The sequence below is a fragment of the Carlito syrichta genome, unplaced genomic scaffold (assembly GCF_000164805.1).
Source record: "Carlito syrichta isolate Samal-C Ts95f unplaced genomic scaffold, Tarsius_syrichta-2.0.1 Scaffold304408, whole genome shotgun sequence".
In the NCBI taxonomy this organism is placed as follows: Eukaryota; Metazoa; Chordata; class Mammalia; order Primates; family Tarsiidae; genus Carlito; species Carlito syrichta.
The window spans coordinates 583,748-599,059 of record NW_007248504.1 but is presented as its reverse complement, the minus strand read 5'-3'; the positions used below and the strand labels follow the sequence as shown (position 1 = coordinate 599,059).

Here is a 15,312-nt window from a genome sequence, read left to right as displayed (position 1 = left end):
CACACACACACACACACACACACACACACACACACACACCTGACTAGCCAAAACAATCATGAGCAAAAAGAACAAAGTTCCAGGTATCACACTATCTGATTTCAAACTATACCACAAAGCTGTAGTAATACAGCATGACACTGGCAAAAGAAATAGGCACACCAATCAGTGGACCAGAATAGAGCACCAAGAAATGATACAACACATCTACAGTCCTTTTATTTTCGACAAAGGTAACAACAATGCACAATGGGAAAAGAATAGTCTCTTCAGTAAATTATGTTGGGGAAAACTGGATATCCACATGCAGAAAAATGAAATTGGACCTTTATCTTCATATCAAAAAAAAAAATCTAGGCTGGACTTAGTGACTCAGCCTGTAATCTCAGCATTTTGGGAGGCTGCGGTGAGTGGATTGCCTGAGTCTGTGGGTTCGAGACCAGCTCTGGCAACTTGTCGAGACCTTGTCTGTACAATAAATTTTTAAAAAATAAAAATTAGACATGCGATAGTGCGTGCCTGTAATTCCAGCTCCTTGGAAGGCCGAGGTGGAAGGATCGCCAGAGCCCAGCAGGTCGATGCTAGGGTGGCCATGAGCGTGCCATGGCACTCCAACCTGGGTGATGGATTGAGACTCCAATCCCCCTCCCCAAAAATCTAGTCATATAGATTAAAGACTTAAATGTAAGATCATAAACTGTAAAACTACTAGACAAAAACATGGGGTGGGGAATAATATAATATTGGTCTGGGCTTTTGGATTTAACCTCAAATGTGCAGGCAGCAAAAGCAAAAATAGGCAAATGGAATTACATCAAACTAAAAAGCTTCTGCACAGCAAAGGAAACAACATTGTGCAGTGACAATCTACAGATTGGGAGAAAATATTTGCAAGCCTTATATCCAATAAGAACTTAATATCCAAAATAAATAAGGAACTCAACTAAATAGCAAGAAAATTTAAAAACTAATTAAAAATGAGCAAGGAACCTAAATAAACAGAAAACATACAACTATCCAACAGATATATGAAAAAATGTTCGACATTATAATCATCAAGGAAATGAATATTAAAACCACAATGGGATATTATCTCACATCCCTCAGAATGACTGTTACCAAAAAGACAACGGATAACAAGTGTTGGTGAGAATGTGGAGAAAAGGAAACTCATACGCTGTTGGTGGGAATGTAAAGTAGTAGAGGCATTATGGAAAATGGTATGGAGTTTCCTCAAAAAACTAAAAGAATTATCATGTGGTCCAGCAATTCTACTTTTGAATACTTCCCCAAAAGATTTGAAATTACTTTGTCAAAGAGATGTCTGCATACCCATAATCAACCTAAGTGTCCATCAACAGAAGGATAAAGAAAATATGGTATATATAAATAATCAAACACTATTGAGCCTTAAAAAGAAACATCTGCAAAAACATGGATAGAATTCAAGAACATGATGCTAAGTGAAATACGTCACTCAGATAGACAAATACTGGGTTGTTCTCACCTACATGTATAATCTAAAACAATCAAACTCATGAAGCAGAGGATAGAATGGTGGTTACAGAGGCTTGGAGAAGTTGAAGGAATAGTGAGATGATGGTCAAAGAGCACAAAATCTCAGAAAGAATATGTGTGTGTGTATACACACACACACACACACATATACATACATACATATGTGTGTATGTATATATGTACACACACGTATACATACATACATATGTGTGTATGTATATATGTACACACACACACATATATACACACACACATTTAGTTCTGTTGCACAGCATGGTGAATATAGTTAATAGTGTATTGTACGTTTCAAAATTCTTAAGAATAAATTTCAATATTCTCACAATCAAAAATGTGGATGTTTTTGTTAAGGTAATATATGTTAAGTAGCTTGATTTAATGATTGCACATTGTATTCATAAATCATAACATCACTTTGTACTCCTTATAAGAAGGCACAATTTTTCAGAAGAGAATTGAAAACATGTTGAAACTACAGATTTCTATCTCTGTATTGAGCCATACTTAACGAATCTTCATGTGATTAGGCATATAGAATATTACTTTGAGACGCAAGACTAAGGTTTTTAAGATAAACCTTTAGTATCACAGAGGCTTTATTATTTAAATTGACAGAAATAATAGAATGTATGTAGAGCTAAATGGGGCTTGGAAATCATTTTTGTGAGGAAGAATAAAAGTTGGAAGTGGAGCACTATGACATTATCTTTGCAGGTGGGAAATATGACAAAAACATATCTTTATAGTATAAATAAATTCTGAGGCTTCCAAAGCTATTGGAGGTTTTAGTTTAATGAATGAGAACTTCAAGAAATAGCTGATTGCTGACTGCTAGAGTTTGACACGTCTCTGCCAGTTATTAGCTATGGAACATTGGGCAAGTTACTTGATCTATCTGTTCCTCAGTTTCCTTATAAATGTAGATGATAATAACACTTCTTAGGATTGTTGTGAGGATTAAATTAATTATATTACTTAGAATTTGGAACTCAATAAATGTTAGCTATTATTACAGTATTTAAAAGTAAGGAAGAAGTTTTAGTAATTTATGCGACAAATGTTAGCGATACTTAAGTTATCTAGAAACTTGTGTTATTAATCATGAAATGTTAATATGATTGAATTCTTTTGTGATATAGAATATTGTGTTTGATTTACATAATTATTGGTTCTTATTAAAATATGTAGGGAAAAATCAACTGTAGTGATAAATGGTAGATTGATTTTAACTTGTAGGTAACGAGCTCTTTAGCAGCTCATACATGTAAAAAGAATATTGATGGCATTTTCTAACAAAGTAAAAATATTGTTAGTGCTGCCTTACTAGGTAAGGAGAGTAAGAGCTAAAGTGTAGTTTTCTTTAGGTTTAGTAGTAATTGAGGTCACCATTCTTATTTTGTAGAGCCAAGACTCAGATACTTACCTCTTTTATGAGCGTTTTCTTTTTCAGAAAAAAATCATAAAGGGAATGTACCATAAATATATTATTTTTATTGCAAAATATTTTTGGATTTGTTTAGAGAAATTTTCAAAACTAAAATGTTAACGGCCTATTTCATGTTATTTTTAGTACTTGTATGTATGTGCATGTGCTTGAAGGAAACTATTCAAGACTTTATACAAAAAATTTCATGTTTTATTTAAACAAAGAAAATGATGCTAGAAGTGCTTCCCCACTCCCCCACTCCCTACTAAGCTAAGAATGAAAAAAAATAAATAAATTCTAAGACATTGAGGGCATGTTTCTAGTTATATATGAGATTTTAAGTAAAATTTTCATTATAGAATGTAACCTAGTTCCCTCTTTTTTACTACAGGTATTTTATTGATCATCTAGGAGGATAGCAAAGCTTATAAAATATATACTCCATAAACATCTTAGATATCAACATTGATTTATTGCTGAAATCCTAATTACTATACTCTCAAAGTAACTTCTTAAATCAGTGACTCTCAGGATTATCTTTTAAGATTAGAAATATAGTCTTAGAATAAAACTCAAGAAGTATTTTTATAAATACTAATAATGAGGGTCTAGTAATAGTCAATGTTCATAAATGCTTAAAGCATTATTCTACATGAACTGTTGACCTGCATCATAATCACCAAAGATGCCTATAAAAAACAGGGAATCTGTAACCTCAGCCTAATTCTTCTGAACCAGAATCTTTGGTCATTGCACCTGGGGTTCTATATTTTGGTCCTTAAGTGCATTACAGTTTGAAATTCATTACGTTTACCAAATACATCATTCTTGGATTCATGTAATGTAAGATATTACATGGTTGCTGAGCTATGCTTATGTATTTTGCATGTGTCATGGGAGCTTAGAAGTCATTTTAAACTTTTAGTATTCAGATTATCAAGTATCTCAGTATTTTTCATAGACATCTGTAGACAATATTTTCTAAGTTATTTCTTATTAGTATGTAGAAACTAAGCCCAATAGTTACAGTGTGATCATTTCTCAATTGGAGGAAAGATATCTTCCTTCATGCTTTTTAAAAATACCTGGCCCCTGGCCCCTTCTCATACTAATTATATCAGAATATCTAAGGAACATACGGAGTTTTAATATATTTTAAAAACTTTTCAGCTTGGCGTAGTAGCTCACACCTGTAATCTCAGCACTTTGGGAGGCTGAGGCAGGAGGATTGCTTGAGCCCAGGAGTTTGAGTCCAGCCAATCAATAAAGTGAGACCTTGTCTCTACAAAAAATCAAAAAATTAATTAGCTGTGCATGGTGGCATGTGCCTGTAGTCCCAGCTACTCCAGAGGCTAAGGCAGAAGGATTTCCTGAGCCCAGGAGTCAGAGGCTGCTGTGGTCTGTGATCATGCCACTGCACTCCAGCCTGGGTGACAGAGTAAAACCCTGACCAAAAAAAAAAAAAAAAAAAAAAGTGTGTTTCAACCGTTGCTTTAATGTACAGCTGCAACTGAGAAAGAGAGATTTACATGAATGACCAAAAGGAGCAATGGTGTTACTCATACAGATATCATTTATGTTTGACTTGAGAATCTATAATATTGAAAACTACATACCAGGAGGCTGAGGTGGATAGATGGCTTGAGCCCAGGAGCTTGAGACCAGTCTGAGCAACACATTGAGACTCTGTCTTAACCAAACGAAACAAGCAATGCTGTATATTAAAGGTATGGCACTATAGCATCCAAATCTCGTTTCCCTAACTGCATTGTCAAGGAAATCAGAATCAGGTTTTTTAAGTGAAATCCTTTTTCTTTGGAAAATTCCATTTGTCTATTAGAGGCAATTTATCTGAAAAGGCCTTTTCTGCTCAATTTTACTAGATTGGTGTAAAGTACTGATTGCGATGTTTAAGAGATAAGAAGAATAGAATTTTGACTTTTTCATGAGGACAGAATATTGAACTAGTTGGTTTCAGTGATTATGGATCTTGTAGCCAACTCAAATGTAATCAAGAATATATTTTTCTAATAATTTTGAACAAGGAAAGTGTTTTTTAGAATAGAGCTGTGTTCATGTAGGACATCAGAATCAGTGTATTTAAAATTATATTTACTAAACATTTTGCTAGGTAGTAAGATAAAATTAGCACTTTAGGAAGTACTCAGTGATATGACATTGGTCAAAATGTATGTTCCTCTAAGAGTTTGAGGTTACAGTGAACTATGATCACTCCACTGTACTGTAGCCTGGGCAACAGAGCGAGACAGTGTTTCTTTTAAAAAAGTCTGCATCTATCTATATCTATATCTCGATGTTCCACAGAATTTTCTGATTCTTCTTAAGGGAAAATATGAATATTATTGCTGTCTATTTACATAAGATGTCTTATTATATCCATTTCCCTTTGTCCAAAGTTTTTAATTTTTGAAGAATCATTTCAAGGTATTCTTTAATATTTAAAATAAGTGAAACAATACGTATAACCTGAAATTCATGATATTTTCTTATGCTTCTCTTTTAGATGTACATTGAAGATGTCCATTTCTACATGTGGGAAGTAGATATTGAAGGCTTCATGGTTTACAGACAAGATCTTTAGAAGTTAGGCACTCAAGGTAAGTAATAACTATAGCTTTATAAATACTTTCATTTAAATGGTTAGTGTTGTCAGATTGCAAATTGACTTGCTAAATTTGCTCACTTTTTTATCACTGGCCCAAAGTGACCTCACAACCACATTCTTTCATATTCAAACACAACTTTTTAATGCCCTAATACCATCCTGACAGGAGATAGTAGATTTCACTTTTAATAGGCAGTTGCTTTAAAAATGATATATTATTATGGAGTATAAGCCAACTAAGAATGAAGAATAAACAAAGTAGCTTCTATTAAACTTGTAAGTCCAACTCAGTAGAATTTAATGTGGAAAAATATTTAAACAAAAAACTACTGTCATCCACTGTACTATTTTCTTTTAACTTATTACTCACTTCCTTTAATCACGTTAAAAGCTTCTTCTTTACCCACTCCAAAAAAACTCTCATAGTTTCATGTACTTATAGTATTATTACCTCTGAATACCAAGGCCTCTTTGCATTATTTCCTGACTCCTCAAAGATTTCTCTTGGCCTAGTGTATTCTTCTACTTAATAAGTTCTGTTCAAGCCTCTCATTACTGTTTGCATGCTTATATCACGAAGTAAATTTGTTGTTGTTGTTAAGTTTTACTTTTTAGTAAAATTTTGAGTGAGATACAAGGGGCATAATCCTCTCCCAAAAAAGCTGCTTTAAGTAATGTTGCTTGCCAGATGAGGACAATGGAAGCTTGAAGAGCATATGACCTGTAAATGGGACACTGATATTCAGCTCTAGGAACTTTGCTATGTGGAAATGAGAGATGGTAAAATCATTTCTTAGGATTTTTTCCCAAAGAAAACAGAAATACAAATTTGAAAAATCCTTATCAATATCAGTGTAAAATTTTACCTTTGAAGAAAATCCACTTTTGCCACTGCATGAGCCAAGTAAAACAGTTTACATCCTCCAGTGCAGGAGTCTTTTTCCTTTGTTCTCTTTTTCTTTAGCCTTTTAGAGTACAAGCACTTAGAGTCTATTTTTTCTCTTTAATTTGTGGTTAGCTGCGTAGTGCTTTTGCAAGTTTTCTATAATGAATATCATTGTCAGAAATGACTTCTTTTGAAAAGATACATGATATTACTTATTTCTAATTCATTTCTATAGTTACATAGTTATATATGGTGAGTTGGTTACTTGGAACAGCTAGTTGTACCTTTATCTTCACAGTCTAAATCAGATTCCCTGCTTAAAAATAAAAGTTAAAAAATATATACATATATATATTTATATGTGTGTACATATATATATTTATTTATATATGTATACATGTGTGTGTGTGTGTGTGTGTGTGTGTGTGTGTGTGTGTGTGTATGTATGTGTATGTATGAACAAAGAGGGACAAAAAAAAAAGATTTATCTTTTGGCGGGTAGGAACTTTGTGGTACACTTGGAATTTGTTCCTCTGGATCAAATGGTCAAGTTTTTAATCTGTAAGTTTTGAAAAAGTTGCGTCATGATTTGTGGAAGAAATGAGTTGTGGCAAACAGGTGACTGTTTTTTCCACCATACCTGCCCACACCATGCTGAGGGTTTAGCAATTTTTGACCAAACGGTATGACCTCCATGCTCCACCCTTTCTCTTCATGAGATCTCCCCCTGAGAGATTTTTTATTTTTTGCCCAGATGAAAAAAGTCCTCAAAGGGAAAATTCTGCCAATATGGAAGAGGTGAAACAAACAAACAAAAAAAACGGCAGAAACACTAAAAGGCATCCAAATTGATGAGTTCAAAAACTGTTGTGAGCGGTAGAAAAAGCATCTCGATAGGTGTATTGCATCAAACAGAGAGTATTTTAAAGATGACTGAAGTTTAAACATGTAAGAATAAATATATACAAAATTTTTATAAATAAATTCTGGGCTTTTTTGAGGTCCTCCGAAAAAGAGAGAGGGAGAGGTTTTTTTGGTTTTGTTTTTGTTTTTTTAAATAGACGAGTCTGGCTATGTTGCCCAGACTAGATTCAAACTCGTGGGCTCAAGCTGTCCTTCCACCTCAGGCTGCTGAGTAGCTGTAACTACAGGCACACCATTACTCCTAGCTCTTTTTTTCTTTTGCATGGAGAGAAAGTAGAATTAGTCAGTAGAACCATTAATTTATGGTTCATGCAAAACACTTCTAGTTTTATTTGTTTGTATGTTTTCCACTATCAATCTCTTGACATTAACCCACAGGAAACTATTCTAATATGATATTGTAAAATAGTATCTGTTGCACTGTTCGCTTTTGTTTGTATATATGTCTATGTCCATATATTTTTTAATTTTCATATGGAAAATTTCAAATACATACAAAATAAAACCAAAAAAGGAGAACAATATTATGAACTATCATGTGTTCATCTCGAATTTGTTTTACCTATATCTATGACCTCTCTCCTCCTCCAATTATGAACATAAAATTTAAATACTCATGAGTGGTATTGTGCTATGTATCTCTTTCTGTCTTATTGTTTTATTTTATTTTACATAGTCTTATGTTTTAACCTTTACTTATGCTGCCATGTCTTCACTGCTTCTAAATGCTACATGATATTCCATGGTATATAGCTGCCATGTTTTATCTATCCATTTTCCTCAGTGATTGCTACCCAGATTTCTTTCAGTTCCTTTTCATCAAAAGAAACACCATGATGAACATTCTCATATTTGTCCTATTATGGAACTTTGAGAGGATTTCTTTGAAATATATATTTAGGAGCAGAATTGCTAAATAATAGGATATATGTTTATGATGAATTCGGTCAGGTCTTATCAGATCCTCTCCCAGATAAATATTTTGGTTCATACTAACACCAGCATATGACTCATCCCTGCCAACCCTTAATGATAGCTAGCTTTCTCATATTTTCGGTCTGTGTACAATGTTATAGCTCATTGCTTTAATTTGGATTTCTCTTATCATTAATGAGTTTGAGAAGCTCTTCATATACTTGTTGGCCTTGTGGCTTCACAAGTCTGAAATTGCTTGTTCATATTGTGTTTTAATGTGGGTTTCTGTCCCTTGATTAATGCTTTTTGTAGGAATTTGTTGTGTATGCTAGATATTAATTACCTGTCAGTTTTAGATATGATAAAATATCTGATTTTATTCTTTCAACTTTTAAATTTTATGCATGATATTCAAGTAAACATCTAAATTTTATTTTATTTTATTTCATTCCATTTTATTTCATTTTATTTTTGAGTTGGAGTCCCACTCTGTTGCCCAGGTTGGATGCAGTGTCGACCTGCTGGGTTCTGGCAATCCTACCGCCTCAGCCTTTCAAGTAGCCCGAACTACAGGTGCACACTACCACACCCAGCTAATTTTTTATTTATTGTAGAGATGAGGTCTCACCAAGTTGCCCGGGCAATCCACTCGCCTCAGCCTCCCAAAGAGCTGAGATTACAGGCTGAGCCTTTGAACCCAGCCAACATCTAGATTTTAAATATTTAATTAAAAATAAATTTCTTGATGTCTGTTGCTGAAATACAGAAATGGTACTGATGTTTTTAAAGTTGATCTTTAACAACATTACTGAACTCTGTTATTCTTAATAGATAGTTCTTTTTTCTAAATAGATGATCATATCATTTGCAAATAATGACAATTTTATTTCTACCCTTCCCATTCTTATACCTAAATTTCTTTACTCTTTCCTATACCTTTGACTAGTTCCTCTAGAACTGTATTAAAGTATAGTAGGGACAGTAGGACATCTCATCTTATGCCCAAATATAAAAGACATTAATCTGAATTTTCTCAACTAAGTATAATACTTAATGAAGGTTTTTAAAATATGTTTATCAAATTAAGAAAAGTTATTCTATTTTTAGTTTCGTAAGCAGACCTATCATAAATAACTATTTAACTTTATCAGATGCCTTTATGATACATATCTTAAAATAATCGTGATATTTATTTTGTGATATATTAATATTATAAATTTATATATATAGAATTTCTAATGTTAAACCATCGTGCCTTCCTAGTTTGCATCATGATGTATTACTTGATCACGAGATATTATTTTAAATGCACTGTTGTCTTTGGTTAACAAAGGTTTTTTTTTTTTTTTTTTTGAGTTGGAATCTCACTCTGTCACCCAGACTGGAGTGCAGTGGCTGCTCCCGGCCACCGCAGCCTCGACCTGCTGGGTTCCGGCGATCCTTCCGCCTCAGCCTTCCAAGTAGCTGGAACTACAGTCGCGTGCTACCACGCTGGGCTAATTTTTTTGATTTATTGTAGAGGTGAGGTCTTGCCAAGTTGCCCAGGAGGGTCTCAAACCCTCAGGCTCAGGCAATCCACTCACCTCGGCCTCCCAAAGCGCAGGATTACAGGCTGAACCACTGAGCCTGGCCGGTTAACAAAGATTTTATTGAGGATTTTCAAATCTACATTCTTAAGTGAAATATCCTATTTTTCATTTTTCTTGTCTGGTTTTACAATTAAGATTACACTAGCCTTATAAAATAAGATGGGCAGCTTTTGTTCTTTTCTACTTTTTGAAATAACTTCAACAGATAATAATTTACTGTTTATTTAATGTGAGTCAACTCATTAAATAACTATTTGGTTCTGAGGATTTTGAGTTATCTTTAACGACAATATACATCTTTAATGCTTATTGGTCTATTGAGATTTTCTTCTCAGCTTATTCCATTTCTCTTCCTGTGACTATTCATGGAAGCTAATGTTTTCTCCATCCACAGGCGTACCCCAGACCACATTTCCTTTGCATTAGGAAATTCCTAAATAATCTCAGTGTCCACGTTCAACTAAGCCATGTAATGGCCACTCCTCACTTCTGGTCTAACCAGGGGCTTAGTGTCCTAACCCTGACAGCTGGTCTCTGATCTGGCAGTCTTACTTCAGTAAAACTCCCACTGCCATGTACTTAAATGAATCCTGCACTACAACAGTACTCTACTTTTCTATAACTAGAAACGTAGGCTAATAATGCCCTGAATTTACTTCCTTATAGTTCTTAAAACTGTTGCCATACTTCTCGTTACATGTGTCAAGGTAAATATTTGATGAAAAAATAAAATACCATGTGCAGGAAGGTACGTTTTGGAGAAAACAAATAGCAATTGTCTGGTTAGGTGTCCTGTCCAGTATATATCAAGTGCTATTTAACTCTAAGGGATTTTCACCTTATCTCCAGAGTTTGGACCTTGTAGAAACCATGTACTATCCGGAGAAAAATTAAAGGCATTTTTACCTACAAAAATAAGGAGCGGAGATTGTAAGCAGGAAGTTAATAGGACACACTAACAAAATGAAGTAGTTCATAAACATATTTCTATTAAAATTTGTTATACATTCAGATGTGCTTGTAACATCTTAAATATTTCAGTTTTCACATACTTTGTGTTTTTCTTGTTTTTTTCATCTTTTCTTACATAAAGAAAACTTGATTTTTATATGTCTCCCTTTAAAAAATTATTATTTTTTTTGAGTTGGAGCCTCACTCTGTCGCCCAGACTGGAGTGCAGTGGCCGCTCCCGGCTACCGCAGCCTCGACCTGCTGGGCTCCGGCGATCCTTCCGCCTCAGCCTTCCAAGTAGCTGGAACTACAGGCGCACACTACCACACCCGGCTAATTTTTTGATTTATTGTAGAGATGAGGTCTCGCCAAGTTGCCCAGGCGAGTCTCGAACCCACAGACTCAGGCAATCCACTCACCTCAGCCTCCCATAGTGCCGGATTACAGGCTGAGTCACCGAGCCTGGCTAAGAAATTCTTAATACATCCTAATATCCCTTTGTCTGCTTCACCTTCTTTTACCCTATCATGTTGCTACTCTCTCCTTTACATTCTAAACTATTGTACTCATAGTTTCTCTGTTTCTTTGTTGTTTGCTATTTTAAAAGACAACAGATTCTTCTAAAATATGTTGACAGCATTACTTTATATGTCTTTTAATTATCTTCTGTGTTTCTTTCTGTTTGAACATTTCATTGAAAACTGTCTTCTGAGGCCTTATTTACTTGGCAACATATTATCATGCCCGATATTTGAATGACTGCATCACTATATGTAAAAAATCTAGGTTTTAAAACTTTTTTGCGGGGGAGTTTAAATCAATATTTTTTATTATGATGTTGTGGGGTACAGTTAAGGGTTAGGTATACAAATATGCTTCATTTAGGCCCCCTAAAACTTTTTCTTTCTTTCTTTTTTTTTTTTTTTTTTTGAGTTGGAGTCTCACCCTGTTGCCCAGACTGGAGTGCAGTGGCCGCTCCCAGCCACCGCAGCCTCGAGCCGCTGGGCTCCAGCGATCATTCCGCCTCAGCCTTCCAAATAGCTGGAACTACAGGCGTGCGCTACCACGCCCAGCTAATTTTTTATTTATTGTAGAGATGAGGTCTCACCAAGTTGCCCAGGTGGATCTCAAACCGCGGGCTCAGGCAGTCCACTCACCTCAGCCTCCCGGGGTACGGGATTACAGGCTGAGCCACTGAGCCCGGCTTAAAACTTTTTCTTCAGGCTGGATGCAGTGGCTTATGCCTGTAATCCAGGACTTTGGGAGGTTGAGACAAGAGTGTTACTTGAGGCCAGGAGTTTGAGATCAGCCTGGGCAAAATAGCAAGACTGTCATAATAAAAATTTGCTGAGTGTTGTGGTGCATGCCTGTAATCCCAGCTACTTGGGAGGCTGAGGCAGGAGGATCACTAGAGCCCAGGAGTTGGAGGCTGCAGCGAGCTGATTGTGCCACTGTACTCTAACCTAGGCAAGAGAGTGAGACTCCATCTTGAAAAATAAAAAAATTTTTCCTTCAGTACTTTGAAAATCTTTCGTCTTGTCCTGTTTGTCACCACCATTTTGTCAAAAACATCCTTCCTTATATTTTTATTTTTCTTTCTGACTTTCCTATTATTTAGATGTTAGTACTCCCAGTCCCTTAGCTTTTCTATTTTAGACTTGAAGATTTCCCCAAACTGGCCTTGAAATTCATTAATTTGTCATCATTTAAAATCTACTGTGTGTCCACTCTATGTGCTTCAGTTTTTACATTTTATATCTAATATTTTTGCCTGCTTTTTTATTCTCTTCTTCTTATTACTTGCTGCTAAATATATTCCCTTTTATCTTTTAGTATGTTTACTAGGCTAATTTTCAATTCTTGGGCCATGGGATATAACATTTCTGCTTCTCTTAGAATCTGTATGCCAGATTCTTTGAAAATAGTTGTGTTTCTTTTATGTCTTGATATTTTGAACTGTAAGATCATTTTCCCCTGTGGATATTAGCTACTATGGCATTGCATATGGGGAGAGACCAGCAACCAGTCTATATCATTCTCAGTGAGCTCAGAGGGTAGAAAGTAGGTAGAAAAGCCCCAGGCCACCATCTGAGAAATCACAGTTAATTTATCAAATCAACGAAATGACATCTCATGTCTCTGCTTCACCATCTCCTTCCTACTCCTCTCTATTCCAGCAGGGAGAGGCAGCATCCAAAAAGTGTTGATTGTAATTCACCTGCTCTGTGGTTCAGTAGGAAAGCACAGAGAAGTGTCTTCATAAGGTTGGTTAGTACCCACCTGTTTTTCTCATCTTTTTTAATGCATTCTTTTTACTCTTGAGGGTGTTTGTAGTCAGAATAGCTGTGGATATGGGAACAGTGAGCTTTTGACTCCTGTCAGGGAAGAATCAAGGGGTAAATGCCATAGTTCCTTTCCTATTCTGTCCTACAGCTTTAAGGGCTATCATGCCCCAGGTTTCAAGGTCCAAGCTAGCAGGCTAGTACATTTATCAATTCAAAGTAGTCCTCTCTACCATCCTTCTATAGGAGTATTCACATTTCTTGGCATTTTTTTTTCTTTATAGTATCTAAGAGGGTTGATATTTGGAGAGGGACTCAACAGCTAGACTATTCCAACATCTTGGTATTATCTTTCTGGAGGAAATTCTCACAAAAGCTATACATTTGTGTGTACCCTTTACCCAGAGATCACATTTCCAGACATTTTTTCAAAGTATATTAGCAAGCATTATTTCATCGTGATGTTAGAAAACAATTTAAATGTCCAATATTCTTTTAAAAATAGATATCTATAAATACATGTACCAGACATAACTGAGCTTTTCTTAGAGCATAAAATTATGGGTGAATTTAGTTTTGCTATCTTTTTTTGTAGTTCCCTAAATTTCTGCAGTAAACATGTATTGCTTTTGTAATCAAAATTAATGAACAAATAGGTATATATTTTAATAAAGCAGTAGCTTGGAATGTTAAGATACGGATATGTCAAGCATATAGTCAATATTTTTCCTCTGTTCACTTGATTTTTATCTGAAAGTTTGAAATTAAGGAAAAAAGTATTAGTTAATATACTTTTCATTGCCTTGCCAAAATAAAAAAAACTAGTTCTGCTGAATGGTCAGACATTTTTCTTAATGATATAAAGAATAGTGGGTACCATAGAAGTAGATCTCCATTTATTTAGAAGTCTTTTCTGATTTCTTATATATTTGGTGAGAAATATATTTCCCATTACTTTCCTCATTACCTTAATGTTTTTCTTTAAATCTTGAATATGTGCACAAGTAGCTATTTCAGAGTTTTTGCTACTTACGTTATTGCTGTCATTTCTTGATTTGTTTCTAACAGCTACCTTTTCTCTTGGTTTTGGATAACATTTTTCTACTTTTCACATGTCTTATAATTTTTGATTTGATGGGTTTGCATAGGATAATTCTAGTATGTGGATATTTAGCATTATTTGCATGTCTCTATTAAAGTATTTTTCAAATGGTAATTATTTTTTCACTTTGTTCCAACTGTACCATCCTTATAAAGAAGATATTATGTTTACTTGATCATAAATCTTCATACATACAACATATAGATTATTAGGGCTGGAAAAGGATAAGTGAAGCTGGCACTTAGATCATTGGTTTAGTTTCAGTTTAGCTCTAGAGTGAAAGTCAAAGTAGATGAAAAATGAGGACAAAGAAGCAAAATGGAAATAGTTACAATTCTCTCACATAGTTGTAAACAAAGGGGAGATAGATGCACCATCATAGAGGAAAAACTTTACAGGGCCCAGAACATTACCATAACCAAATTGTCCTCAAAAGAGTAAAGAGAAACTAAAACATTTATGAGGAAAAGAGACTCAAATTAAAACAGAGACTTGTGATTATTAAATAGCAGAATATCTTTCTATTGTGGTTTGGTGAAAGTCAGTCACCTTTTTTTCCCTTAGAGTTTATACCCAACTTGAGGATAGATTTAAAGAGCCAGTTGGGAAGACAGGTAACTCCAGATACTAAACAAAACCTTGATAGTGACTAGCATCTAGTCAATAATTATAAGACATATGAAATAGTAAGGAAATGTGACCCAAAACTAAGAGAAAAGACAGACATAATAAATAGACCCAAAAATGGCAGAAATAATGTATGTAGCAAAAACTTTGAAACAGCTAATTGTATACATATTCAAGAATGTAAAGAAAAGCATTACAATAATGAGGAGAGTTATGGAAAATATTTATTTTTAGCTCTAGGAATTCCCATATCTGAAATGAAATACCCACTGGATGGGGTTATCAGTTGATTCCATCATTACAGATAAAAGATTAGTGGACTTGAAGAAAGTATCAAAACTGAAGCACTGCTGGGTACAGTGGCATATGTCTGTAGTCCCAGCTCCTTGGGAGGTCTAGGTAGGAGAATCACTTGAATCCAAGAGTTCAAGGCTGTAGAGTCCTATGA

The 15,312-nt window shown here is 34.8% G+C and overlaps 1 protein-coding gene across 1 annotated transcript in view; it reads left to right on the top strand.

Moving 5' to 3' along the window:
* Positions 1 to 15,312, top strand: part of MBD5 (methyl-CpG binding domain protein 5) — a 422,713-nt gene that overhangs the window by 155,561 nt on the left and 251,840 nt on the right. Inside the window, exon 2 of the mRNA XM_008059870.2 lies at positions 5,487 to 5,580. The gene's annotated coding sequence lies outside the window, so the exon portion shown is untranslated. The remainder of the gene's footprint in view (positions 1 to 5,486; positions 5,581 to 15,312) is intronic.